The sequence below is a fragment of the Cnephaeus nilssonii genome (assembly GCF_951640355.1).
Source record: "Cnephaeus nilssonii genome assembly, chromosome: 3".
Classification (NCBI taxonomy): Eukaryota; Metazoa; Chordata; class Mammalia; order Chiroptera; family Vespertilionidae; genus Cnephaeus; species Cnephaeus nilssonii.
The window spans coordinates 77,637,790-77,665,787 of NC_137074.1; positions in this window are offsets into that span (position 1 = coordinate 77,637,790).

Here is a 27,998-nt window from a genome sequence, read left to right on the forward strand (position 1 = left end):
CTCTTAAAAGAAGAATTTCAGTCTGTATATCCAGTCATTTTTTTTTTTTTCATGCTGCTCACAGATCATTCTGTTTTGAAGGAGTTAAAAGAATGCAGGGAGAGAACAATGTCAGCAGCACATTCTAGTTGAATTTATTGTGCCGGTTAAAGAACACATCGCTTTTGTGTCTGGACCAGATAGAATACAAACAGATAATTAGTGACAAATGATATAATATTATGGCATCTACTGTCGGTTTGTGGGACTGGGTAATGTTGTGGTTTTAATTATAACATTTGATCTATAGTTTGAATATGAACATGGAGATCCGCCCCCTCATCCACCGAACTTCTCTTGTCATTTTTTATAGATGAAGAAATAGAAATGTGGAAGTGCAATCAATAGACTGAGGTCACAGAGGGAGATGATTGCACAGCTGGAATGTAAGCCTCGTACTTGACTGAAACCTTGGCTTTGTCCACTGCCCAGCTAGAGGCATAAAGCTTTTCTCTTCCCCAGCAGTGACTTTGACTACCAGCTTACAGAGATTAATTTGACATTGAATCTAAGCTTTGTGATCAGTATTTATCAGGAGAAGAAGGGGAGGAATTACTTACCCTTTGGCACACATTAGCATGCAGATAAATCCTTTCTCTGCATTGTGGAAGGGCCTGAAATGATTACGTCTACAATATATCTTTTATAAATGGCCTGTGTACAAATGTTCCTTTGAAGAATCCACGTTTAGAGGCCTTCTCCAAACATTTACAGTGCTTCTTTTATTTAGGATTGGTACTGTAATTTTAACAAAAGGAGATTTACTAATTAGTTAATGTATTCGTTATGTTTCCCCCACGTTTTAATATGGTTTGCATTGATATATATGTATACCATAAAGCTTTAGACTTAAGTACAAAATGAAAATTACAAAAAGAAAATATCTGCATCTATTTGACAGACCCGGAGCAGTTACTGTCTGCTGCCAAGGTTTCTACTACAGATGCAAAAACAGTGTGCTTGCACTTTCTGTCGATCTGATTATGGCAGCCAAGATTGAATGGTGGAATGGGAGGGGAGGGGGGCAGGGAAAAACATGGAGAGAATTTATGCAACTCAGAAATAACCTAAACAGTGATGAGCCTGTTTTACTTGAGTTTAAAATTTGAGTTTAAAAAACACGCAAGCCAACAAACCAGGAAGTTATCATTATAATTCTCACACACTCTATTCACATGGGTATATGACTGAGCTTTTTTTTTTTTTTTTTTTTTTTTTTTTTTTAGTTCTGGGTTATTTATAGTCCAGGCTAAATCAGGAAGGGTCACTCAAATCTCATTTGATTAATGTTAACATAAGATTATTTCAAATATAATACTGAAGAAAGTTATCCCAAGAGATTTTATATAAGGGGCATTAGAACTGTTTAATGACTGGCTACTATTGTTTGAATGCTAGGGGAAGATTTGATGCTACCAGATGATTATTGGCTGAGAAATGATCAGCTGCTATCACTGATTGACATACTGTATGCTTCAGGCAATGAGATCTGAGAATATTGGCCTAACACATTAAACAGTGGAGAGGACCAAACTTGGAAGTAATCTAAATTTTAAAACTCTTTACCAGTGGTAAACTGACCTGAAATTTTAAAAATTATTATTGGTTTTCTGTTTCTTTCTTTAGCTGTACATTTTTATTGGTTTTCAAAAAGCTCTTTGTATATAAAGGATATCAACCTTCTCTGATGTTAAGCAAATAATATTTCTAAATTCATTGCTTGGGTCTTTAAAATTTCTGAATTTGTATCACATATTACAGAATCTAATGCAATGGTTCTCAATCAAGGGTAATTTTGTACCCCAAGGGACATTTGGCAATCTCTGGAGACACTTTTGGTTGTCATAGCTGGGGGAAGGGTATTAGTGGTTAGAGGACAGGATGCTGCTAAACATCTTATAATGCACAGGTACCCTTACAAGGAAGAATTATCCAACCCCAAATGTCATTAATTCCAAAGCTGAGAAACTCTGGTGTACTCCCTCATCCTTGTGTGTTGTTTTTTCCTATGTATAAAAAAGAATGTGAAGATTTCCCTAGAATTTTCCATGTTGTGGTATCTGTTTATTTCCTGATCCTTTAAACTTACTTGCTAAATAGGCATAAACCAGATGAAATCATTCATATTTATTTTTCTCTGATGAATTAAAATCACTGTTTTAATTTTAAAGGTCAAAGCCTAAGACAGGCTCTCACATTAAACTTCCCAATTGAGTAATCCTCTCCTAGAAGACTTCCCCAGTGAAATACCCTTGACCTGGCTAACCTAGTTCCTTGTCCACAGGCAGCCCTCCCTTCAAGGGTTCCGCATTAACCCATTAACCGCAGGCCTGTCATTTGGCAGAGTTACCTTTTGCTCTTTTCTGGCTTTTGTGTCAAGGCCTGATGCAAGTCCTTGTTCTTCCAGGGCCTAACCCTTTTGTTTTCCATTAATACATTTAGCAATTTTATTGAGATATAATTGACAGACAATAAACTGCACATACTTAAAGTGTATGACTTGGTAAGCTCTGACATATGTATACACTTATGAAACCTTCACCACAATCAAGATAACGACTATATCCTTCACCAGGGAGAGTTTCCTTTGCCCCTTTGTAATCTCTCCCTCTTGTCCTTCCCTGCCTCCTGCCCTCATTCTCAGGCAACCACTGATATGCTTCCTGTCAGTATATATTAGCTTGCATTTTCTAAGAATTTTATATAACTGGAAGAGTCATACAGAATGTATTTTCTTTTTGGCCTGGTTTCTTTCACTCAGCATAATTATTTTGAAATATATTCATGTTGTTGAGTATATCAATAGCTTAGTCCTTTTTATGCTGAGCATGGATAAACCACAATTTATTTATCCATTCATTTCATCCAGTTATAAACCCAATAAACTCTAAAGAGTGAGGGGCAGGGGGAAGACATATATATAAAACACTAATATGCAAATAGACCAAATGGCGGAACAACTGAACAACCCAACGACTGAATAACTGGTCACTGAGATGTGCGCTGACCACCAGGGGGTGTGCACAGAACATGGTGGGCGTTGGCCACGGCAGGATGGTGGAGCAGGTGAGTGGGGGCACCAGACTAAGGTGGGGTGCCGGTTGTTATCATCAGGGCAAGCCTTTGGTGGTTACTGAAAATTCTTTGCTCCCGTTCACTGTGGTCCTGCCCAGAGCTCACACCCGCTGCTGGTGCCAGAGCTGACGCTCACACCCGCTGCTGGCACCGGACTCAATTGCTCCACGCCATCAGGGGATGCAAGTGGGGCCAGCACCTTCAGAGGAGGGAGCGGGGCGGCCCGCAGAGATGGGACTGGGGGCCAAGGCTGGAGGAGCCACGCAGGGGTGCGGAGGATGGGCTGAGACCCGCCCCTGTGCCCACTGCAGCCTCTCGGCCCACAGTTCCTTTCAAGGTGCACAAATTCATGCACCGGGCCCCTAGTAAAGGTATAATAATACCTTTTGAACTTCTTTTTCTGTAATAAAGTTTTACACTATCTCTTTATGCTTACTTCTATAAGTATTCAAAAATGAATTTATAATATGTAAATTAAAAGGGCCCATTAGTCCCAGATGATAAATTGTAGTGACTATTGTTTTCTGGTATGCTGAGGGAAAACCAAGGAAAACTCTCTAAAATTCTAATCTCTACTTATCAAAACTATTGCTGTAATATAAGCACTTTTTACAACACTTGACATCTCACTTTGGACAGGATTTTATAAATGGAAATATATTGGACAAATATTACAATTACTACCACTAGCACTACAAAAACAATAAAAATGGAGTGAATAATTAGAACACTAACCTCCTAAATCAGCTGGTTTTCTCTCATCTTTTAAAGCAATGGGTCTTCTCAGGTTCTCAGTTTGAAGGAATGTGATACATTCCCCTTGGACAGTGGGACGCAGGAGGTAAGATAAAAATCATTCAGGGAACATAAAGGACTTGGCCCGTTTAGTTGGGCAACTGCCCAGCTTAGAATGAGAATAATGAACTGCATTTTTTTTTTAACCTGGGAGAAATATATCTCATGTTTCAGATTTCAGCACCCTTTTGGAAGACTTCCATCTCTCCAATTAGTTGCAAGTGAAACACAGACAACATGCTTCTCACAGGCTGTATGACTTAGGAGATATTGAGGAACAATTACCAGCCAGGAGATGGGAACAATCTTTTCTGATTTTTCTGGTTCACTGTTCTTTTAAGATGACTTTGAGAGCTTCCAATCATGGTGCCCGTGAGTGCTATATCAAGGGGAAAATGTCAAAAATCCTAAAGTATTACACAGTTTCTGGTTATTAAGGGGCTCTGGAACAGGAAAAAAATCTGTAGCATTGGAAGCTTTTCTGTCCGTGAGTTGTTCGGTGAAGTAAGCCGACCAGGGAAAGAATGCCCAGTAGACAACTTCCCCCACTGGCCTTCCACACATTTCTGGGCATATGTGAGTGGATAACCCAGGCTCTTATTGTCAATACTTCACTATCACTGCAATAGTAAAAATATTTAGCTGAAGAGTATGTCATAATTTTTTTTAACTAGGCAATTAACCTCTTCGTAATTGATTGGACTAGGTCTAAGATAGTCTCATGAAAGCTGATTACAATGAGAATTTAAATTCTACCATCACCTTATGGAAGATTTATAAAAGCATAATTTTTTAAAAGGCTCACTTCTTATCTTTTATTATTGGAAAATGAAAAATATATTATTCTAGTATTACCAAGAAATGCCAAAGGACCCACCCAATTCCCAGGCTACTCACTGTTCTTTCTCTTAATGGCTTTTACATCATGTCCAAGTCTGAGCGTTTGCACTCAGCACATGCTTGATAAACTCTGCCAGGCTGAAGGATGCTTGTCTGTTTTACATTCCTCAGCCTGCGAAGCATTTTTTTTCTGCTTCACATGCCTAAAGGGGCAAAGGTCAAACCTCCTCAGCTGCAGATGAGGTCATCCTTGCTGATCATCTGCAGCTGATCACAATAAAAACAGGGCCTCCCATGTGACCGGTCCTCCCCATTTAGGAGCAGTGATGTCATCTCTGGTGAGACTAGATGAGACATGCAACTTGCTTTAAATTGGACTACATAAATTTTTCTTCTGACTTCACTGCAACTTTTTATTTATTTTTGCAGAAAGACTAGTTTGGTCATCATTTCAAACTAAAAGAAAAAGATAAATGAAATAAAAGGTGCCAGATGAAATAGCAGTTTTTCTAGGTCAAAACGATAGAATATTGGCCATGTCACATGCTTCACCCCAATACTGCCAAAGCGCCTGCCTTCAAGGAGAGTAAGTATTCTTTCATGAGTCCTGGAGTCAGGCAGATATTAGTTTGAATTCCAGCTCTGCCATTTACTGGATGGGTGATTTGAAAAACTTTAGGAGAACTTTCCGAACCTTACTTTACTCAAATGTTTAACCTGTAGAAAATATCTCATGGCGTTATATTTAACATGTATAGAGTGCTTAGAAAATCACTTGCTTACAGAAGGCATTCAATCCGTGGTGTTAGTGTAAATAGCAGTAATACGGTAGTGTAGTATTGGTCCCCTTAACCAAAGCCTTTAGGGTCAGATGTGTTTTGAAATTCATAACTGTTCAGATTTTAGAAAGATACTACATTGCTTATACTCGGGACTAGCTGTATAATTGCAGGGACCTGTGCTCAATAAAAAATGCAACACCTCGTTTCGAAAATGATTAAAGTTCTGACAGCAGAGCTTCAAGCCCAGGGCAGGACCTTTCTTGGAGTGGGGCCCTGTGTGAGTGCCCTGTTTACACAGTGTCTCAGCATGCACCCACAGCAAAGGGCGGAGACAGTGATGAGACACATGAACATTTCTCTAGTGAAATGTATGAATATTCACACTCAACGGGATAAATGAACACCATCGATATTGTTATGTCCGTTCAGGTCAGATTTACCACCAAAGAAATTTACCAAAAACTATGAAAAAGTTTGTTTTGGTTTTTAAAGCTTTTTGGATTTTGGAACTCCAGATAAGGGATTGAGGTGGTATTTGCCTTCTATTTTCCAGGCCAGCCGCACATTGGGCATTTGTATGATAGACCTAAAGGCCAATCAGAGACCAATGAGGCCAAGGGGACCTGGGTTCAGATCCTGTTTCGGCACATATTGATTGTGAGACTTTAGGCAAGACAAATTTGGAGGCAAATATGTAATGTGGCTCTCACTTCAGGGGAAGGAGCCTAGGATGGGGGAAGAGATGGGGGGGACGGGAAAGAAAGCAAAGTCTTTATTGATTGGTAGTTGGCTGGGCAGTAAGCTTCTAAAATCAACAAGGAAACAACCCCTTAAAAAGATACCCTACAATTTAACTTCCTCTTCTACTTATTTGGAGTCTTGCTTTCACTCACTTTTCTTTGTTGTCTTTTCATTATGGTGCTAACAACCATAATGCTAACATATTTTCCTCATAAATGAGCTCAAAACGCAGAATGCTCAGGGAGAGTTACTGTGCCTCCTGTGTGAGCATCCACCCTAGCCCTGTCTTTGGCTAGAGTTTGAATCTGTGGAATAATAATGGGTACCATTTATTAAAACTTACCATTTTGGTGAACAAAGGGCAGTTAAATCCATGAATAGTAGGGGCTTGGATTTGGACTTCCTAATAGTGCCTGTGATTTATTTATCAGGGGCTATATGTACATGTAATATCCTTTAATGACTCAATAGAATTATCCCTGAGGTAAGCTGTTTTAATTAAAAAAATTAAATTTAAGTGTATATTTATGTTTTCCTCACCATGCAGAAAGAAATGATTATTTTAATATGTATAAAGTGCATTGCTAATATATAATTTTATCAGGATTTAAAGTAAGTGGGCAGAATTTTAACAAGTTTTAAAGGATGAAATTTTAGTGGAAAAACTGAAAAGTAGAAATGAACAAAAATAGGCGCACAGACATGCACAAGAAAGAAAATACTCATTTTTAATATCTTTACAGAATAAAGAATTAAACAGTTGATGGAATTATCCTAGTAGAACGAAAGACTATGCAATCATTTCAAGCATGTTGGATTGAGAAAATTAAGGGCAGGACCTATATTCCATTCATTTGCTTCCTAGAAAATGAGGCTGCCTAAGAAAGAAAGCATGACTAACTTCAATTATTTTTCACAAGCAGTGTGTGCAAGTGTGTTATTCAATGGAAGTTCCAAGTAAGAAAATATCTATAATAATAAAAGTGTAATATGCTAGTTAGATCAGACGACCTTTCAGATGAAGCCGGGGCTGTGAGGGAACTGGTGCCGGCAGCTGGGGGAAGGAAGGCCTACTCTTGCACAAATTTCCTGCATTGGGCCTCTAGTATTATTATAGTTGGGGACACACCAAGAAATTTCCGATTGAGATTTCTGGATTGTTAGAGTGAATGGAAATATTCGGCAATGAGTATGTTTACCTTCAAATATCTAAATGCTAGATGCAAAACGTTGGAACGTAAGTCACTCATTTAATAAGCAGAAATGAACACAAATGGTATACTCATTGAGATCAAGAAAGGAGAAGGAATATTTGGTAAGAACTGCAGATGACTACTTTTCCTATATGAAAGAAGCTCAGATGGATCACAAATTCTAAACCAACAATATAAACCTCAGCAAGAAGCCTTGGAAATGGACATTAAGAGATACCTATTAGACCTTATAAAGTACCAGCCCATGATCCAGGGCATCAGGAGACTCTGATTCTACTATGCCCATTAAATTTCACCCTTCACTCCTCATACTCTACAGCAGGGGTGGGGAACCTTTGTTCTGCAAAGGGCCATTTGGATATGTGTAACATCATTCGCGGGCCATACAAAATTATCAACTTAAAAGTTAGCCTGCTATATTTGGCCAAACATTTAATTAACTCACCCCTAATACCTTGGCAGGGCCAGACCAAATGATTTCTCAGGCCTTATACAGCTCAGGTGCTGGGCATTCCCCACCCCTGCTCTAGAGGCTGGTTTGCCATTTCCTGCGACTGCCTGCTGGCCACCTGTTCACCTATTCTAACATTTATCTTCAATAATGTTAGAGTCTTTCAAAAGGCAGTAGGAACCAATATAGTAAAACCAACCAACCAACCAACCAACCAACCAACCCACCCAACACATAAAAACCCCATAAATATAAATAATCTCTGTGTGTAAAGTTCCTTATCTAAACTTGACTGCATCCCATTCCATGTAATTACGCCCTTGCACAGGCACTCACTGACCACCTCTGCTCTAACTTCCTGAGAGAACAATAGAACCTCATATCTGCTGAGGCACTTTCTTATTTTGTGGAAAGTGTGGGATGCTGTGACTTCCTTCAAAATTCTGTACTAATCTTTTGCCTTAGCTGGTTTGGCTCAGTGGATAGAGTGTTGGCCTGCGGACTGAAGGGTCCCGGGTTCGATTCTGGTCAAGGGCATGTAACTCGGTTGCAGGCTCCTCCCAGGCCTGGGCCCTGGTCAGGGCTCGTGCAAGAGGCAACCAATCGATGTGTTTCTCTCACATATTTCTCTCATTCTTTCCCTCTCTCTAAAAATCAATGGGAAAATATCCTCTATCCTCAGGTGAGGATTTTAAAGAATAAATTAAAAAAATTTCTGTACTAATCTTTAAAGGAGGAGCCTCATGCTTCACACAGTCTAGAGACATGGAATTCTAAATATGTTTTCATTTTTGTCACAGTCTTCCTCTTTCCAATTTCTACAGATGGTCTTAATTTCACTTTTTAAAGCCCTTCTCTTAATTTTGCCTGCCTCTTCTGCTATACAAAGTAAACTATAGGGATTGCCACACTTTTATAGCACTGACTCTGTGCCAGGCACTGTCCTCAATACTTCACAGATATTTGCCTCTTTATCCTCTCAACATCTCTCTAAAGAGGCATCATGATGACCATCTCCATTTCACCAGTGAGGAAACTGAGTTTGAGAGAGGTGAGGTTAAGCACCTTGCTCAAGATTGCGCCATGGATAAGTGGCAGAACCCTGATTTCAACCTCAGCAGTCTGACTACAAAACCTGGCTCTTACCCATTCCTTTGGTGATAGTACTCTCATTCTACTAGATTATTCTTTTGTGTGCCTTTAGATCTAGATCATTTTATCCTCTCCTGTTTAGAAGGTCTTCAGTTATTATGATAAGCCAGAAATCAATGCTGAAAGTATTTTGAAGCCCGTTTAACTTTCCCTTAATGAGACGTTTTCTAGCCCTATCATCATAGAATTAACTTTCCCTGCATCCCAGTGGCCTCCCTTGTGTGCAATATAGGAATTTTAATAACCATATCAGAGGGTTATTGTGATACTGGATATTACAAAATTACAGTTGAGCTCACTCATGTATATGGCTGTGGTGGGACCTTTTTGCTTGGCTTGCTAGACTTCAGAATCTTAGTTTTAATGGTCACTGAGGGTCCATCCAGTCCAAGAATCCATTTATCAATACCTGGAGGTATCTGCCTTTAGTGCTTTAAGAATTTAAAAAAAAAAGTATTTGTATTTAGGAATACAAAAATATTGTTTTGAGGATCACCACAGTCACATTCTGTATTTAATTACATACAGCTTCTTATTCATATGTGCCACTTACCCATTTATTGCTTCTCAGCCCCAGAGTTACCCTCCAATATCTGTTATGCTGTGAACAAAGGATGGACTTCCTGGGAGCAGTTCCTCTTTACAGTGAGCATGAAGTTCAGCTTTCTCAGTAGAGGGCACTGCAAGGACCTGGCAGGAGGAAGGGGACCTCCTGTTACAGCGTTTGCAGAGTCAGTGAGAGCTGTGGGTGTGAGAACACAGGACTGTCCTCTGCCCCAGACAAGAACCCAGATGGATGCGTGACTCTCCACCCCTCTGCCGTTCCAGCCCAGCTTGGTGATCATTTGCTGCTTCCTTCTTGACATAGAACAGTGCAGCCCAGGCCCCCATAGCCACCTCCACTTCCTCAGCATGCTCACATCCCAGGCTGCGGGCTGTGGCTCACCAGTATTCCAGCTGTGCTAGGAGGGCTGGCCACAGACTGCAGCAAGCCTGTGCCCCAGAAGGTGGCTTCCTTCCTTGCCCAGCAACTGGAGAGCAGCTCTGGTCCACACAAACCAGCAAACTTCTCTGCCTCCAAGCTCATCTTCTCCAATGAGGTCTGAACTCAGCCTTGGGGAAGAGGTCCCCCGTCCAAATTTGGCCTTTCTTAGGTACTCTCTCAGTCCTGGGGTTCCACATATGGTTTAAAAGACAGCTTACAGCTACTCTTTGGTCATAGTTTAATAATCCGTGATGTTAAACTTTGTCTGTTTAAGTCACTGTGGTTTCTGTCTCTTGATTGGGCCTGAACTGCCTCATGATGTTTATGTGCAACAAAACATATACAATGGGTTCTGGTGTCAGACTCGTTCCTCCTCCCTCAGAGTTTTTAACCAAAAAGCTCTTTGTTGTTTTCTTTCTCTTTTTCCTCCTTTCCCTCCCTCTTCCTTCCTTTTCTCTTTCCCTCTCTTTCTCTCAGCTCTGAAGACTGGCGGCTGGACAATGTGGCATTTGGTCTCTCTCCACCTGAGATGCTGCCCTGGTGTTCTGCTGAGGACGCCCTGCTTTCTTTCCCAAGATTAGCAGTGACTTCTGCTTGCTGTGGCGGTGGGAGGGGCTTTAAAGCTGGTCTGGCAGGGAGCTTTTCCAGTCCTAGGGTCTCACAGGAAATGGATCCCCCACCCCCATTCATTCAGCACCAGGGCACTCCCGGTGGAATTCCACTCAGGATACAGCTTCCCTCCATGAAATCCATGCAGTGTTAGAAATGCTGGAAAAGAAAGCCATCAGCTGATGGTGATTCTAAGTGGAAAACAGCTAGACATTTTAAAATCTATAGTTCTTGTAGGACAAAGTATGAATTCCTATCCACCCATATGATTGTGAATAGATAATAGTCTCCCACAGGGAGGAGCTCTGTAGGAACGACAGAGGTTCTAGACTAAGTTTCGGATTGGGGAATTTGAGGAAGGAGTGAGTGGCGAATATGTAAGGGAAGCTCCTCTTTCCAATGCTTGACAACTCCCAGAGGACTCTCCCCTCTCAGCTTCCCCACATTCTCCTTCCTGCTCCTGCAAAACAATTATGCTCTAGGCACGGAGGAGCAAATTTCCTGCTGTTAAACATTCTACAAATGAGAAAAGCAAGGAAGAAACATTTGTCTCCTATACCACAGAAAAATTACAGTGAAAAGGATGCGGATAAGGAGATGGCATGTTTTCCCTAGGATAGTATTCCCCTCTACTGGTGAAAGTCTGTAATATGTTTTTCCCATTAGAGCAGCTTTAGAAAAGCGTAATCAACCAAGATTATTGTTTCTGATTCTAGGGGAACATTTGGGGTTTTCTTGCACATAATGTGTTGTTTCCAGAGCTTGACAAAACCTCCAAGGACATCATGTGTTACCTCTTCTTTTATTTTCTGAATATTGAACTTGGAAATTTTCTTCCCCAAACAATGCTCTGGTGTCTGGGGAGAGACTGCATTTATTTACTAAATGAGCATTTCTCTTCCAGCATGAGTTTTATTTTCCACAGAGCTGAACTAATTATAACTTAGAAGGAAGCTCTTTCCGTGTTTATCCCTGGAGAGCTCTTAGTCTCCCAGGAGAATTAATAGTGCAGTTGCATTCCGGAGATGAGAAATGATAGATACCTTGTGTCAAATTCTGTTGGGTCCTTTGGACATAAATAAGGTCCTTTGGACATAAACTTGAGGTTATCTTATTGATTTCTGTCTTCTGAAGGTGAAGTCAGTCCTGTAGGAAGTGAGCTGTTCTAATGACTCACCTGGGAAAGCCCAGAGGAGATGACTTATTAGATTCAAATTGGATAACTGAGCCCTATAACATCTACACATTTTAACACTAGTGTGACTTTTCCACTGATATTTAACACACAGAGGATGCAGGAAATAAATGTAAATAGAGAAAGAAATAGAAAATTGACTTTTGGATTAGGCTCATCTCCACATTCATCTTGACATTTTGATTACGGTAATGGGGTACATCATTTTAAAAAGTGTACCTGCAGGCAGCTTTCAGAGTATTACCTGAATACTGTTGCTATACCAGTGAGCTGGCGTCATGTATGAGCATAAATGTTTAAATGCATCCTTATAGCACACTAATAATTATTCCAAATGCAGCTCCCAATTCATTTTGACAGCTTGGTATCCCCTTCCCAATCTCTTGTTTTGTTTCTCCTCCTCCCCGTGTTTTGAATTGAATATTCACTTTCTCCTAAAACGAACACTATTTTGGAGAATGTTAAAATACAATTTTTTCAAAAAGGTTAAAATCATAACTCTCATAAGGATAAAAATTAATAGGTGTAAAAATTTTATTCTACTCATTAACCAGTGAGAATATCAGATAGATGTTAAAACTGGTTCAAAAGAGAATCTTGCCCTGGGCGGCGTCACTCAGTGGGTTGGGCATCATCCTGTGCACCAAAAGGTTGTGGGTTCCATTCCAGGTCAGGGCATATTCCAGGGCTCATTTTCAGTATGGGGTGTGCAGTAGGCAGCCAATTGATGTTTCTCTCTCATCAATGTTTCTCTCTCTCTCTCCCTCTGCCTTCCCCTCTCTCTAAAATCGATAAAAGCATTTTTTTAAAAGAGAGAATCTGAAAAAAAAACAACACATTTATAAATCAGGAATATTGAAATGAATGTGCAAATGGAGGCAAAATTGGTTTTTCCACAGGAGGGAAAGGGAAATCAATTGAACCCCTACTGGGCAGAGCACAATTTGTAGATCAATAGACAATAATTATTTTGCATTGTTACTTCTTACCTCCAGGGCAATAAAAGGCTGGAATCAGATAATCCTGAAAGTGTTCTCAAGAGCCCAGATAACACAGAGTTTTCCAATGAAGCACAATTTTTTTTCCTACAAGAGAAGATAATTTTTTTTGTTTGAAACTCTTTTCTCTATCAGTTTTCTTAGAAAACAGGCAGATTCAAGGCTTACTCTTCAACCTCTGGGTTTCCATATCAGATTCTTCTGGATATTTATTTCCTTGCTCAGAACATAGTGTACTTAGGTCAGAATTTGCATAGTACACATGTGAGACAGTACATAGTTTGAGGTGTCTCCCGGCCAGTTGAAGTTTTATTTAACTGTGTGAAATAACCAATTTTCTCTTGTTCCTTAGCATTCATTCTATTTCCAATTACCTACTTATCTGTTGCCAGGTCTAAGAAAACAGAGGTAGATTAGACAAGGCTGCTGTCAAGGAACTTGAATACAACAGATGAATTTTATTCCAAAAACTCAGAGGTTCAAGAAATATCAACATACTTTATTTTATTTAAATCAAATTTATTCTGAATTTGAGACCAAGACAGCTGCTTGGCAAATAACTTAATCTTAGTCATTATACAGCTTCCTTAGGGTCATCTGAATGTTCCAAGGGTTATAAAAAAGCAACATCTTTGGGGGTTTGTCTATGGTCTTTGGTCTCATAGGGGAAAACTGTGCAATACTTTGCAATTTAGTAGGAATCCTGGCTAGCTCATCCATGTTGTTGTTTCTGCTTTTGGTTGTGTTTGACTATGTATCTTACAACTCTGCAGAAATAGTTAACTTGTAGAACATTACTAATTATGTAAATGTATTCTGTGCATAACTAAGTAAATGATTCCTATTCATGGCAATGCAAATTAATTTTTTCAGATAGAGAATATAAATCTCTGGAAGTTAAATTTCCATTTGAACTTGTTTTTATATATCTTACTGGTCCCATCAATAATTATTGGGTTAAATAAAATCCTTGATGTGTTCATTTTATATTTGTATATTCATGATTTTATCCCCTTTTAAAATACATCCTGTTACAGTCACACGAATATGATCCCACAGAGGTGCACAATTAATCTGAAGTGGTTCCTGCCTCAGTAGCCATGCTAGTCTTTGCCAGGTATCTACATTTTCAGGGCTGCTGTGTGATTGTGTAGGCTTTGGAACACTCAACTCCAGGGGGTGCCTTTCACATAGACCAGGAGTAAAATTGTTCAGATAGTAAATATGCCAATGGGCATAGGCTTCTGTGATAATTACTCAATTCAATAGTTGCAAAAATAGTTGCAGCCCTAGGTAATATATTAATGAGTAGACATGTCTGTGTCCCTCCAAATTTTATTTATTAAAACAGGCGCCAGCCCCCGGGCTATAGTTTGCCAGCTCCTGACGTACACCATGGCAGTTTGTCAGTAACCCCCCTTGAAAAGCTGTGAGAGAATGAGAAGTAGGGCCTCACCATGTACATCTCTCTTTTGTTCTCTTACTGGCTCCTCAAAAAGCATGATTTATCTCATTACCATCTAGCATAATTTTCTTAAAAGCCCAGTCTTTTGAAAATAAAAGACAGAAGCAAAGATGTTAATAAACATTGCCTTGGTCCCACAATGTCCCTGAATCAAAGGACTGGAAAACTGGCCACCTTGATGGAAAAGGAGCGGAAAAATACAAGATCAAATTGCAAACTGAGATCTCAGTAAGCTATCCTGTCAGAGAGATAAAAGCTTATATTTTTTGTAATAATTAGTTTTTTAAACTTTCTTATTTTTTGTGAAATACTTCACAGTTTTTCAGAGCACTTTTTAATAGATACAAAGACAGTGAAAGCGAATCATGAAGAGCTAAGTCAGTGGTGCTATAGTTAATGTTTATCAACTGGCTGAAGACTTTAAGCTAGGTCAGAAAAGGCCAGGTGGCTTCTGCCTAGTGCTTCTGGTGTGTTTGTTTGCTCATAAGGAAACTGGCTACAATATAGGAAATCTGACCACCCTGAGTCCACCTTGCTGGAAAGGACACATGCAGGTGCTTTGGTAGATGGGCACTATCAACTGCCAGCTGTGTGGGTGAGCTGTCCTGGACTTGAAAAGACATTTCTCCAAAGATGGCCAACAGATATATGAAAAGATACTCAACATCATTAATCACCAGGGAAATGCCAATCAAAACCGCAATGAGATATCTCCTCACATCTGTTAGAACGACTATTATCAAAGAGACAACAAGTAACAAGTGTGGTGAGGATGTGGGAAAAGGGAAATCCTTGTGTACAGTGAGGTTGTAAGTTAGTACAGCTACAGTGAAAAACACTATGGAGGTTCCTCAAAAAAATTAAATGGAATTATCATACAACCCAGCAATTTCCACTTCTGGGTATTTATCTGAAGAAAATGAAGACACTAATTTGAAAAAAAACATATGTACCCCTATGTGCATTGTAGCATTATTTACAATGGCCAAAATATGGAAGCAGCCTAGGTGTCTATTAATAGATAAAATGGATTAAGAAGAGGTGATATATAGATATAGATATAGATATAGATATAGATATAGATATAGATATAGATATAGATATAGATATAGATATATAGATATAGGTATATAGATATATAGATAGATATAGATACAGGTATATTTCCAAAAGTATATACACACACTTTGAATAATTATAAAGTCAGTGTTTATTAAAATGCATTTCATTTTCAAAATTGAGCTATCAGCTGTTAAAGTGTGTATACATTTTTTTGGGACAACCTGTATATATTACTCAGCCATAAAAAAGAATGAAATCCTGCCATTTGTAACAACATGAATGGACTAAAGGTTATTATCCCAAGTGAAATAAGCCAGTCAGAAAAAGATAAATATTGTATGATTTCACTTAGATGGATTCTAAAAAAACAACAAACAAATGAATAACAAAACATAATTAGACTCATCTATACAGAGAACAACCTGATGATAGCCAGAAGGGAAGGGAGTGGGGGACATGAGTCAAAAGGTGAATACAAGTAAGAGGTACAAACTTCCAGCTATAAAATAAAAAAGGCACAGGGATGTAATGTACAGCTCAGAGAAAAAAGTCAATAATATCCTTATAGCTTTGTATGGTGACAGATGGTTACTAAACTTATTGTGGTAATCACATCATAAGGAGTATAAATATAAAATCACTACTAATATATGTCAACTATACTTTGATAAATAATAAATTTTAAAAAGATATAAACAATGTAAATTTTTTTTTCTAAGTGATTAAGCAAAGAAAATGTCTTTTGTTTTTCAAAACAATCTCCTTTCAACCACACCTCAGTTAATATCAATGAAGTCACTTTCAGAAAGCCCCTAAGTTTGAGGGCTGGTTGCCAGGAGAACCAGTCATGTGATTAGAGGGTTGCAACTTTCAGATCCCTTCCAACCTCAAAGGAGGGGAGAGGGGCTAGAGGTTGTATTAATCCCCAATGACCAATAATTTACTCAATCATGCCTGCATAATGAAGCCTCCACAAAAATCTCTAAAATAAAGGGCTCAGAGAACTTCCGGGTTGGTAAACACCTGGAGGTGCTGGGAGGATGGTGTGCTCAGAGAGCCCATGGATGTTCTGCTTCTCTTCCACATACCTTGCCCTAGGTACTTCTTTCATTTGGCTGCTCCTGAGTTATATAATTTTATTAAAAAAAAACCGGGATTATAATATGTTAAATGTTTTTCCAAATTCTGTATGCCATTTAGCAAATTAATCAAACCCAAGGAGGGAGTTGTGGGAACTTCTGATTTCAGTCAGAAGCATGGGAACAACCCATGTGTTGTTGTCTGAAGTAGGGGCGATTTTGAGGGAATGAACCCTTAATCTGTTTGATCTGACACTATCCCCCGGAAGTTAGTGTTAGAATTTAAATTGTCGGACACGCAGTGGATGTCTGCTAGAGAACTGGAGAATTGCTTGGCCTGGGAAAAACCCCACACATCTGGACACAGGAGTGTTCAGTGTGAGTAGTAGAGAAGAAACACAGGAGTGTTTTTCCTCTTTTAGGCACTAATCGAATTCATGAGGGCTCCACCCTCATGGCCTAATCACACCTTTCAAAGACCCCACCTCCTAATAACATCACTTTGGAGGTTAGTATTTCTCCCCTTCTAGCCCACTCCACCCCCGCCCCAGGCCTTCACCACACTATTGTCTGTGTCCATGGGTTATGAATATAGGCATACAAGTTCTTTGGTTGATCTCTTCCCACCCACTCCCCCACTCTCCCCCACCTTCTCTCTGAGATTCCACAGTCTGTTCCATGCTTCTATGTCTCTGGATTTTAATATGTGAATCCCCAGGGGGAGACATAAACATTCAGTCCATAACATGATGTGTAGAAAATAGTGCATATGTTCACAAAAGTATTTGCATAAAAATATTCATGTTAATAAGATTATGTCCAAACTAGAAACAACCCAAATACCCATTAACAGGAACATGTCTGAATATCTATATCATTAAAGGAAACAATTTTCTTTAATATTAAAATGAACAATGTTGATGTAATATCCTTTCCTTATTAAATGTTATTTTTTATTTTTTAAAATATATTTTATTGATTTTTACAGAGAGGAAGGGAGAGGGATAGAGAGTTAGAAACATCGATGAGAAACATCGACTAGCTGCCTCCTGCACACCCCCTACCGGGGATGTGCCCGCAACTAATGTACATGCCCTTTACTGGAATCGAACCTGGGACCCTTCAGTCCGCAGACTGACGCTTTATCCACTGAGCCAAACCGGTTTCGGCAATGTTATTTTTTTTTTTTTTTAAAGAAAAGAGAATACATGAATAAAAAATAGAACAATTGTGAACCAACAGGCTTTTAAAAACATTAAAAGTAACTAACACTATATTTGCATTGAGCTGCTTTTCAAAGAGAAGAGATTGCCTCTGCAAATCACGAAGCTTGGAAGCTGAGAAAATGACCTGCAAGTCACTTAAATGAGTAACTCCTAAATGACACACAGTGGGCCAGGCTTCATTTTAAAACTTTTAATTATTTTAATGTAGATTTTGATCTATTGTTTTATTTGGATTATGGGTAATCTAATCACATGTAACCATTATGAAATCACTAAATTTCAGACACTTTATTTTTAGTATTAAAAAAAGTTTTCTAATAAAATTATTTTTCTTGTTTTTAACATATTTTCAAAGCTCATTGTGTATTAGGGGCTATTAATTAGGATGCACTCACTTGTAAAATAGTCTGTTGCCCAGTAGATAAGTGTGGGCCAATCAAAGGCACATGGGGACCAGTGAATGATGCATGGTGATAGATAAGTCAGAGCTCTCTTCCCAATAATTCTAAAATGACCAGGGTTTCTGGTTTAGGGGATTTCAGCTCTAAAATAAGCCTGTATTGGACTATAATTACTATAAACACACCCTCTTGCATGAATGAATAATTAAATAGCATGCATTTATTTAAAGGTCAGTGTAACAATGACACAGAGCATTCTTAGATTTACAATAAGATGTTAGATCTGGCTCCGAAAGTAGTGAGTTAGTTTGGATCTGTGCCTTAAGACTCATCTTAGTCTTAGGTATTTGCTTCCATCACTCCATTTCTAAAATAAATGAGCAAAGATGGAATGTGTAAACATTTAGGTACATTTTGGAGCTTAAAATAAAATGGTGTATTTGTTTCTGATACAGCCTTTGTTCCATCAGAAAGAACTACGTTTCTTAGGTTGAGATGAAAGTTTGTAGGTCTGCAGAGCATCCCAGAGATTGAAGATTTAATTTTCTCTCACTAGGGGTGTTGAAAGCGGGATTTAGAGTTCTTTGTTCAAATAAGGACAAAAGGCTGAGAGCCATGCTACTATAACCCTTACAGAAGTCAGCAAGTATGCGTGTGCTGCCCCAAAGAACACAGTGAGGTTGCAAACTGAATTCTCCTCTCAAACGGCCAGTGCCCAGCAGGCCTTGCAGTCCAGCAAGGAAAGAAACATTTCTTCCCTCTTCCCCTGCAGCTGCCACTGTCATCCCGTACTGACCTCCAGGTGGCTGAGGTTCCTGCACAGCTTCTGCGCTACCAGGCATGACCATAGACCCTACGCTATACTCTCAGACTCCAGGTGCTGCCTCATATCTCCTTACTTCAGAGGCTTAATAGAAGTCATAATTTAGAGGCCAGGCTCTCGATGAGTTCCGAGTCTGTAACGTTAGCCTGTAACTGCGTCACAGGCCATTGGGTACCAGATACTTATAATCCCACTATTCGATGGAAGCTTTATACTTGGTAAAGCCTGATATTTTAAAAGATATGAGATTTAGTCTCCAGATAAAATCTTCTACTAATATTCATTTTGCTATTTGTTTTTAGCCAAACACCAAGGAAGTATAAAAGTGTGTGGCATATCTAAAAATATAAAAACGGTCAGCAAATAGATTGAAAGAGATGATAGATCAGAGATTCTTAAGACAGGAAAGAGTGAGTGGGTAAGGAGAAGAGTGATCCAATGCTACGTACTTGGTATGGGGTATCTGCTGACCCAGAAGGACACAGCTGAGATCTTTGCTGCATTTCTAAAAATTCAAATTGACATGATATACATATATGGTAGCACCTCTGGTTATACATTTTTAGCAGGAATGGTACAGAAGCAATGCAGTTTTTCTCAATTGCCCCGTGAGGTGGCACACAATTTCAACTTGTTACATTATTAATGACTAGAGGCCCAGTGCATGACATTCATGCACTTGTGGGGGTGGGGAGGGGGGGTTGGTCCCTCAGCCCAGCCTGTGCCCTCTCACAGTCTGGGCCTAAGGGAGCGGGCCTAAGCTTGCAGGCAGACATCCCCTGAGGGGTCCTTAGCACTGCTGCTGAGGCAGGAGAGGCTCCTGCCACTGCCACTGTGCTCGCCAGCCACGAGCCTGCTGGTAAGCCCAGCTTCTGGCTGAGCAGTGCTCCCGCTGTGGGAGCGCACTGACCATAAGGGGGCATCTCCTGCATTGAGCATCTTCCCCCTGGTGGTCAATTCGCATCATAGCGACGGGTCGTTCAGCCATTCGGTTGATTTGCATATTAGCCTTTTATTATATAGGATGATTACTCTGATCAGGTGATTAAAATTGTATCTGCCTTGCTTCTCCACTGTAACATTGCATTCTTCTCCTTTGTAATCAGAATGTATGTTGGGTGAAAATTTATACCTATATACTATAAATATCTCCTTCCCCTTTATTTTAAATTTATTTATTCATTTGTTTATTTATTTATATCTAATTTTCCTGTTTAGTTCAATGGGTAATCTTGTTACTCTCATGCTGTTCACAGTTTTTTCAGTAGTCACATATAAAAACATATATTTATAGGTACCTTTACACATTTACTTCTCTATATTTAAAAAAAAATCAATGTTGTTGAAGTATAATTTACATTCAATAAAATGCATTCATTTTAAATATACAGTTAAATGAGTTTTGACAAATGTATACAACCTTGTAACTATCTCCCCAATCAAGATACTTTTACATCATCCACAAAATCTCCCCTGTGCTCCTTTGCATTCATTTCTCCTAACCCCACCACAGGAAGACACTGAGTTGTATAACCATTATCTGTTCTAAAATTGTATAACAGGTCCTGGCCAGTGTTACTCAGTGGTTAGAGCATTGGCTGAGCACCAAAGGATCTCAGGTTCCATTCCTGTTTGAGTAAATTTCCAAAATTGGAAGTACTGGTCATATGGGAAGTGTATGGTTAACTTGATGAGAAAGTGTCAAACTCTTCTCCAAAATGGCTATGCCATTTTACATATTCCTACAAATAATGTACGAGTTTCAGTTGCTTCATACCCCACACTTGGTGATATCTAGAAATGTCAGTGTTTTTAATTTTAGTATGTGCTGGTATCTGATTATAGTTTTAATTTTCATCTTGTTGATGACTAATGCTATTGAGAATTTTTTATGTGTTTTTGTCATTACCTTCTTTTTCATGTTCAAATATTCTGGATATTTTTTGGAAGTTGTTTGCTTTTTCTTATTGAGTTATAAGAGTTATTTTATATTTTGGATGCAAAACCTTTATCAGAAGTATGTATTTAAAATATTTTAAGTTTTATTAATAACTAGAGGCCTGATGTATGAAAATTCATGCACCAGAGGGGGGTCCCTCAGCCCGGCCTGCCCCCTCTCACAGTCCAGGAGCCCTCAGGGGCAGGAGGCGACCCGGTGATCTGGGGAAGGTGACAGCCCCATCACACTTCTGTTGCTGCCACTGCCGGCAGCGCAAGCCTCGGCCAGCCCTGGTTACCTGAGCCTCGGGCAGCCCTGGGCGGCTGGGTAGCCGCCATCCAAGTCTTGCCTGCGCCTCGGGCATCAGCTGGGCCGTCACCATCCGAGGCTTGCCTGTGCCTCGGGCCAGCCCTGGGCGGCTAGGGGGCTGAGGGGACTGGGGACTCTGGAGGCAGGCGCACAGAGCAGCTGGACCCGTGTGGAGGCAGGCCTGGCCGTGCTGTGCGCCTGCTGCCCCGGCAGAGCTGAGGGGACTAGGCACTGCCATCTTGTGGCTGTGGGCACTGCCATCTTTGAGGGTATGGCATTGAATTAGCATATTCCCTCCTTATTGACTGTGGCCGCTGCCATCTTTGAGGGCATGGCATTCAATTAGCATATTCCCTCCTTATTGGCTGCGGGCGCCGCCATCTTTGTGAGGGTGTGATGGTCAATTAGCATATTCCCCCTTTATTAGATAGAATGCCTTTTAAAGAGCAAAAATTAAAAAAAATTTGGAGTTTAATTAATCATTTCTTTATTACATGTTTGGTGGTTTTGTGTCCTGAATAAGAGCACAACTAAGCCCTTTGCCTAAGTGAGGGTCAGAGAGATATTTCCCCTATGTATTTTTCTAGAATTTTTATAGTTTAACTTTCTGGGGTATCTTTAAAATCCATTTACTTTCAAGCCAACAAAGAGAATAATTATATTGTATCACCCATTTTAACTTTCATAAAAGTTCTAATAAAAACATTGGATCGAGGAAGATGCCTTCCTCCTTAAGCCAAGGGAAAGGAACTTTGGGATTAAGCCATGGCTGGGGTTCCTTAGTCGGCTAGGTGAAAATGTTTTGAGCAAATGCATGTAGAAATTAAATTCTTGGATGTTTCAAATTTGGTCTTATTGAAAAAATACCCAGAGAAATAAAAACATATTTAGCCCCAATCAGACTGATTTTATTTTTATAATTGCCTTTTCAGTGACTTTACAGCCGAGAAGAGAGAATGTTAACTGCACTGGCCCATCAGCACATAATGTCTAGAGAACGATTTTCTCCACTGAGTAATTTTTAAAAAATTTTTATGGGGAAGCAAATATATTTCCCCTCTTTCCTTCTGTTTGCCATTTTAATGGTAGATATTATCCAGCTTTTCTTTCATTCCCATAAATGCTTTTCTCAGGACTGTTTTTGTATATCATAAGTCAGAGTTTTTCGACCTCGGCATAATTGACATTTGAGGCTGTTTGCTAGGGCTGCCATGGCAAAATCCCACAGACCAAGTGGCTTTAACAACAGGAGTTCCTTTTCTCTCAATTCTGGAGTTTGGAAGTTCAAAGTCAGGTATCAGCAGGTGGGCTTCTTTTGAGGCCTCTCTCCTTGCCTTGCAGGTGACTGCTTTCTTACTGTGTCCTCACAGCCTCTTTCCTCTGTGCAAGCACATTCCTGGTCTCCCTTCATGTTTCCAAATTTCCTCTTTTCATATGGACACCAGTCAGATTGAATTAGAGCCCACTCTAAAGGCCTTATTTTAATTTAATCACATTGTGAAAGGCCCTGTCTCCAAATCCAGTCCCATTCTGTGGTACTAGGGTTTGGGCTTCAACAGATAAATGATCCAGCCCATTCAAATAACTCTTTGTTGTGGGGGCTGCCTGTGCATTGTCAATGTTTAACAGCATCCCTCACTTTTACCCACTGGATGCCATTAGCACTCTTCAGTTGTGACAACCAAAAATGCCTGCAGACACTGCCAAATATCCCTTTCTGTTTGTTTATTTTCTGTACAAAGGTTTTATTATGACTTCATAAGGTAACTCAGTGGATGACATAATTTTGAACCCAGATATTACTTGAAACTGATTCTAAAAACCACATTCTTTCTATTATATCATGTTCTTCCCACAACCTATATATTAAAAATGTTGAAGTAAATTTGGTAACATAAATTACTGAGCACTTATTAAATTCTATTTTTTTCTTTCAACATTTGTGTTGCCCTTTATTGACAGTGAGATACCTCTCTCTCTCTCTCTCTCTCTCTCTCTATATATATATATATATATATATATATATACACACACACACACACACACACACACACACACACACACACACACTGAGTGGCCAGATTATTATGATCTCTGAACGCATAATAATCTGGCCACTCAGTGTATATCCTATATAATAAAAGGCTAATATGCAAATTGTCCCCTCGACCAGGAGTTTGACCAGCAGGTACTGGGCTTCTAATATATATATATATATATATACTGAGTGGCCAGATTATTATGCATTCAGAGATCATAATAATCTGGCCACTCAGTGTATATATGCCTGTTTGTGTATGCACATATATATTTGTCAACCTCCCTATATGTATCTAATCTCTCATTGCCATTGTCACCACTGATGTCCCATTCCAGATGTGTATGTCCTCCTTGCCCTTCTGGGCTCCAGTACCTCTGGGCTGCTCCCTTGCATAGACACCCTTCTTACCACCTTATGACCTGTGCTGGTGTCCCTGCATAGGTATCTTCCTCACCCTGCCTGGTGATAACCTAAGGTGGGCTGCCTCCCATAAGATGACTTCCTCATCCTATTTAAGCTCTGACACCTCCTGCTGGGCTACCCCTTGTTATTGACACCCTCTTTACTCATCTCAAGCTCCGGCATTCTACCTTAAGCAGCCCTCCTAACCTGGATGCTCTCCTCCCCTGCATGGCTCTGATAGCTTTGGCTGGCATGATATCCTATGTGAACACCCTTTCTGCCCTTTCACTCTGCTCCCCATCCTCTTGCATGGACATCTACTTTATTCAGCCCCATCTCATGGCTTTGGGTTGATTTTTTTCTTCAGGAAGGGAAGGATATAGAGGTAAAAATACGTTTAAAGAGGCCATATGGAATGAAAAGAAGTTGATCAGGAGAGACCTTGTTCAAATCAAGATTCTTCATTTTTGCCCCAGGCCAGCCTTTTCTCCTTTAGGGCATTCTCCTAACCAGTTGCAAGCTCTTTTGTGAAAACATAAAATTGTAGCCAGTGAGCATCTGTTAAATACTAGCTAGAAAATAATTTTTGTGAATTTTTTTCCCACACCATGGGGGTTTCTTCATTATCTTAAGTACATTGAAACCAGTTTTTGGGGGGTTGCAAAAGTTTGGGATCACAATGAAAAAGAAAGACTGTCATAAGAAATGTCATAAGAATGCCAATTCTCCAGTGTCTTTGACCCCTGAGGCAGGAAGGCTAGCTTCATGTTGGACAGAAATTATATTCTGGCATCCAAAGTCCATTTAAACATTGCAAATCAAATGTCCTGATTCCTCTTCAAAGAACTGTCATTAATTCATTGTTTCATTAGACAAGTCTTGGACTTTGGCTTCTCTTTGGTAAAGTGAGAATAGCATTTCCCATAGGCCAAGATAAGCAGAGATCAGTTCAATAAAGAATTTAAAGCCAAGACATGCTGCACTTCTCAGGTGAAAACTTTTATGTAAGTACAAAGTATTGATTTATTTCTAAAATATTATTATATTTATTAGAAACACTCCAGAGGGCAAAATACTTCCATTGCTTTGGAAATTAAATGAAAGTACCAGTAAATGTTGGCTCTAAATGTAACTAACTGGACCATTTCAAAGACAATAATTCATATCACTGACATTTGAAAAAAATAATCATGCAAAAAAATGAATGTTTGGTTATTTGTGATGGGAAAGTACAGAGGTTGGCTTCTTGTTCATGGAGTTTAATTTAGTCAATAGGAATTTGTGGATGCTTGGAGACAAACAGATTGACCAACCTACTTCTGGAATACTTCTACTTGATAAGTTTTTCCACAAATACTTTATTCTCTCATGAAACAAAATATCAGGGTACTTAAACTTTAAGTTTATGCCATGTAGCTTTAATTTTAAAACATTAATTTTACTCCTAAGAAGTTGTTTGGCCAGGTTCTTTCTGTATTATATTGACTTGAATGACTTTAGCTGAATTACATTCAGATGAAGTTATCAATTTTTATAGTGGCCTGAAAGGCCAGATGTTCAAGTGGAAAGCATACTGGACAAGGAGTCCTGAGAGTTGGGTTCATGCTCCAGATCTGAGGAGTCTTAGCTAAGTTATTTTCCTCTTTAGATCTCAGTTTCATTTGTCAAATCGGAGATGAATATATTGCATCAAAGCACCTCAGGTGTCACTATCAATAAGGGTGAAAGCAATTTTGGAAATTCTACAGTGCTATTCCCTAGAAGACAATAATTTATATTTAATTGCCTCTTGGATGATCTACATTCATCAATCAAGTTTATCTTCAGTGCCTTATCTACTCTACTTTTCAATCACTCCTTTTCTGTCAGCAGTGGTACTACTCTTTCTCTAATCATATAGGCTGGAGATTTCACAGACCCATTCTATTTTTCTGTTACCCTTTTCTGCTTTCTCCAATTTTTCCTCAAGACTCATTATTTCTTCCTCCATTTTACATTACTGTTTTGCTCTAAGTTTACGTTGAACTCTTTCTTCCTTAGTAATAATAAGTCAGGAGATAGTATAGAAAGAACACTTTTAGTTTCATTCCTACCTGGAAGTCTTACTTCATAAAAGAGTCCTTAATTGGCCACATTTTGACCAAAACTGTCCAATAGAAAGCAGAGAATAGCTTTTATGCCTTTTACATGGAAACTTGTTTTAGTGCAGCATTTTGGGGACACCTGAACTTACATAAAAGGAGAACATAATATCAGATGTTATTGCTACAGACTGTATGTAGAAGAGATATAGGGAAAAAGTTGGTACTTATGTTTGGGGAAGAGGTTCTTCAAAGAATTGATGTCCCATTCATGAACAAGGTTAAAGAATCTAGAAGTGGGTGCTATTTAGAAATCTGGAGTGGGAAATAGTCAACACCTAGGAACTCTGTTATCAGGGAACAGAGGCTCAGGCAGTGAGCAGAAGTCTAGACCCTGGGAGAGAGACTAAGAGCTGGTAATGTCTCCAGCTCTGGATGAGGGTCTGAGTATGCAAGAGTTTGCCAGGTATTAAGAAACAACTAGATTAGAGGTAGGGATCAGGCTGTTGAATCAAAAAAGAAGTTAGGTTATCAGAATGGGGTAAATCATCTAGCCCCTTCTTTAATTCCAAGTGAATGATGTTGAGTTCCCTGAGTTTCAGTTAAAGCTGATTAAATCCTTTTAACATAAAGTCAATTTGTCCCAAGGATTGAGATGTTGCTGAGGCTAATTTATCTATGGAAAGAGGAGTTCTCCAGAGACTGGGAATGAGGTAAGGCTGGCTGACAGCTGCATTGGCTTTGAAATCAATATACCTGCATTCTAGTCCAATCTCATACAACCTTGTGACTGAGCAAGTTATTGATTTTTCTGAGAATCAGTTTTTTTTATCTACAAAGTGAAGATGATATTGTTTCTGTGATAAGGTTATTGTAAGGCTTAAGTAAAATGAAATATAGTTTTTGGAATTATACTGGGCTATATATTCATTGATCTTCTCATTGACTTTAATATTAATATTTCTACTACTTTCATGTGTGAGAAAGAGGCTTACAAAAAATTTTTAAACTATGTTCAATGTTCGCTTTGTTTCTTGGTTCAGTTTACTCCCTTTGGGAGTCAGTTTCTTAAACAAAATGAGGATATTTTATTTATTTATTTTTTGAGCCAATACTACAAGTCATTCTTTCATTCAACAAATATGTATTGTGTATCTATTATACATAAGGAACTGTTATAACTGTTGAGATATTTCATAAATGAATCAAACACAAATCTCTGTTATAATGGAGCTTACATTTTGGTGGGAGGAGGTAGATTATAAACAGTGAACATAATAATATATTAGAATATGCTAAGTGTGATGGAAAAAGAAAGCAGGAGAAATTGAGGGTTGAGATTATAAATGGAGTAGTTAGGGTAGGCCTCATTGAAACGATGATGTTCGAACAAGGACTTGTGGAGATGAGTGAGCCAGCCATGTGGGTGTTTGGAGGAAGAGTGCTCCTGGCAGAGGGAACAGCTTGCCTGCTGTGTTCTAGGTCAGGCATCAGAAAACTATAGCCCGTGGGCCAAATCTGACCCACCAACTGTTTTTGTCAACAAAGTTTTATTGTTGACAAAACACAGCTCATTGTTTACATATAATCTATGGTTTATTTTGTGCTGTGGCAACGGAGTTGAGTAGTTTCAATAGAAACCTTATAGCCTTCAAAGCCTTAACTATTTAATATTTGAAAAACTTTATAAAACAAGTTTTCCAACCCTTGCTCTAAAGACCAGTGTGGAGTGGAGTGAAAAAGAGTAAATTCCTATTTTTTTTCCTTTTTTTGCAAGGGAAGGGATTTTTAAAATATAAATTTATTCATTATACTTCCTTATGAGTTATTTTTCAGCTTACTTAGACTATACCAGTATCTAGAGAAAACACATTATTAATACGTAGATCCATATTTCAACAGACCAAATAAGGAGCTCCACTGCCTTTTCTTTATTTTCCCTAATCGTGGCAATCATGCTTGTATTTATTCTTTAAATTTTGTTTATGAAAGAAAAACACTCAGCATTTTTGCAAAGAACATTAAAAAACAAAGGATGACCAGAGAAGTGTGATACCAAACAAAGTCCAACAGGTGGCTGTATTTCTCAAAGTTTCAAAACCAGACTGCCTGTTGCATGCAAATTTCCATCTGAGTGTGCAGTTACTGCACATTAATTCAGTAATTCCAGGATCATTCATTTTATGGCAAAGGGCTAAGCAATGGGAAAACAGGAGAGGTCATCTCATAAGCAGGTATTATTTCATTGACTTTATCCAGATCAGTGCTTCTATTGCTCATTCAACAGATTCCTA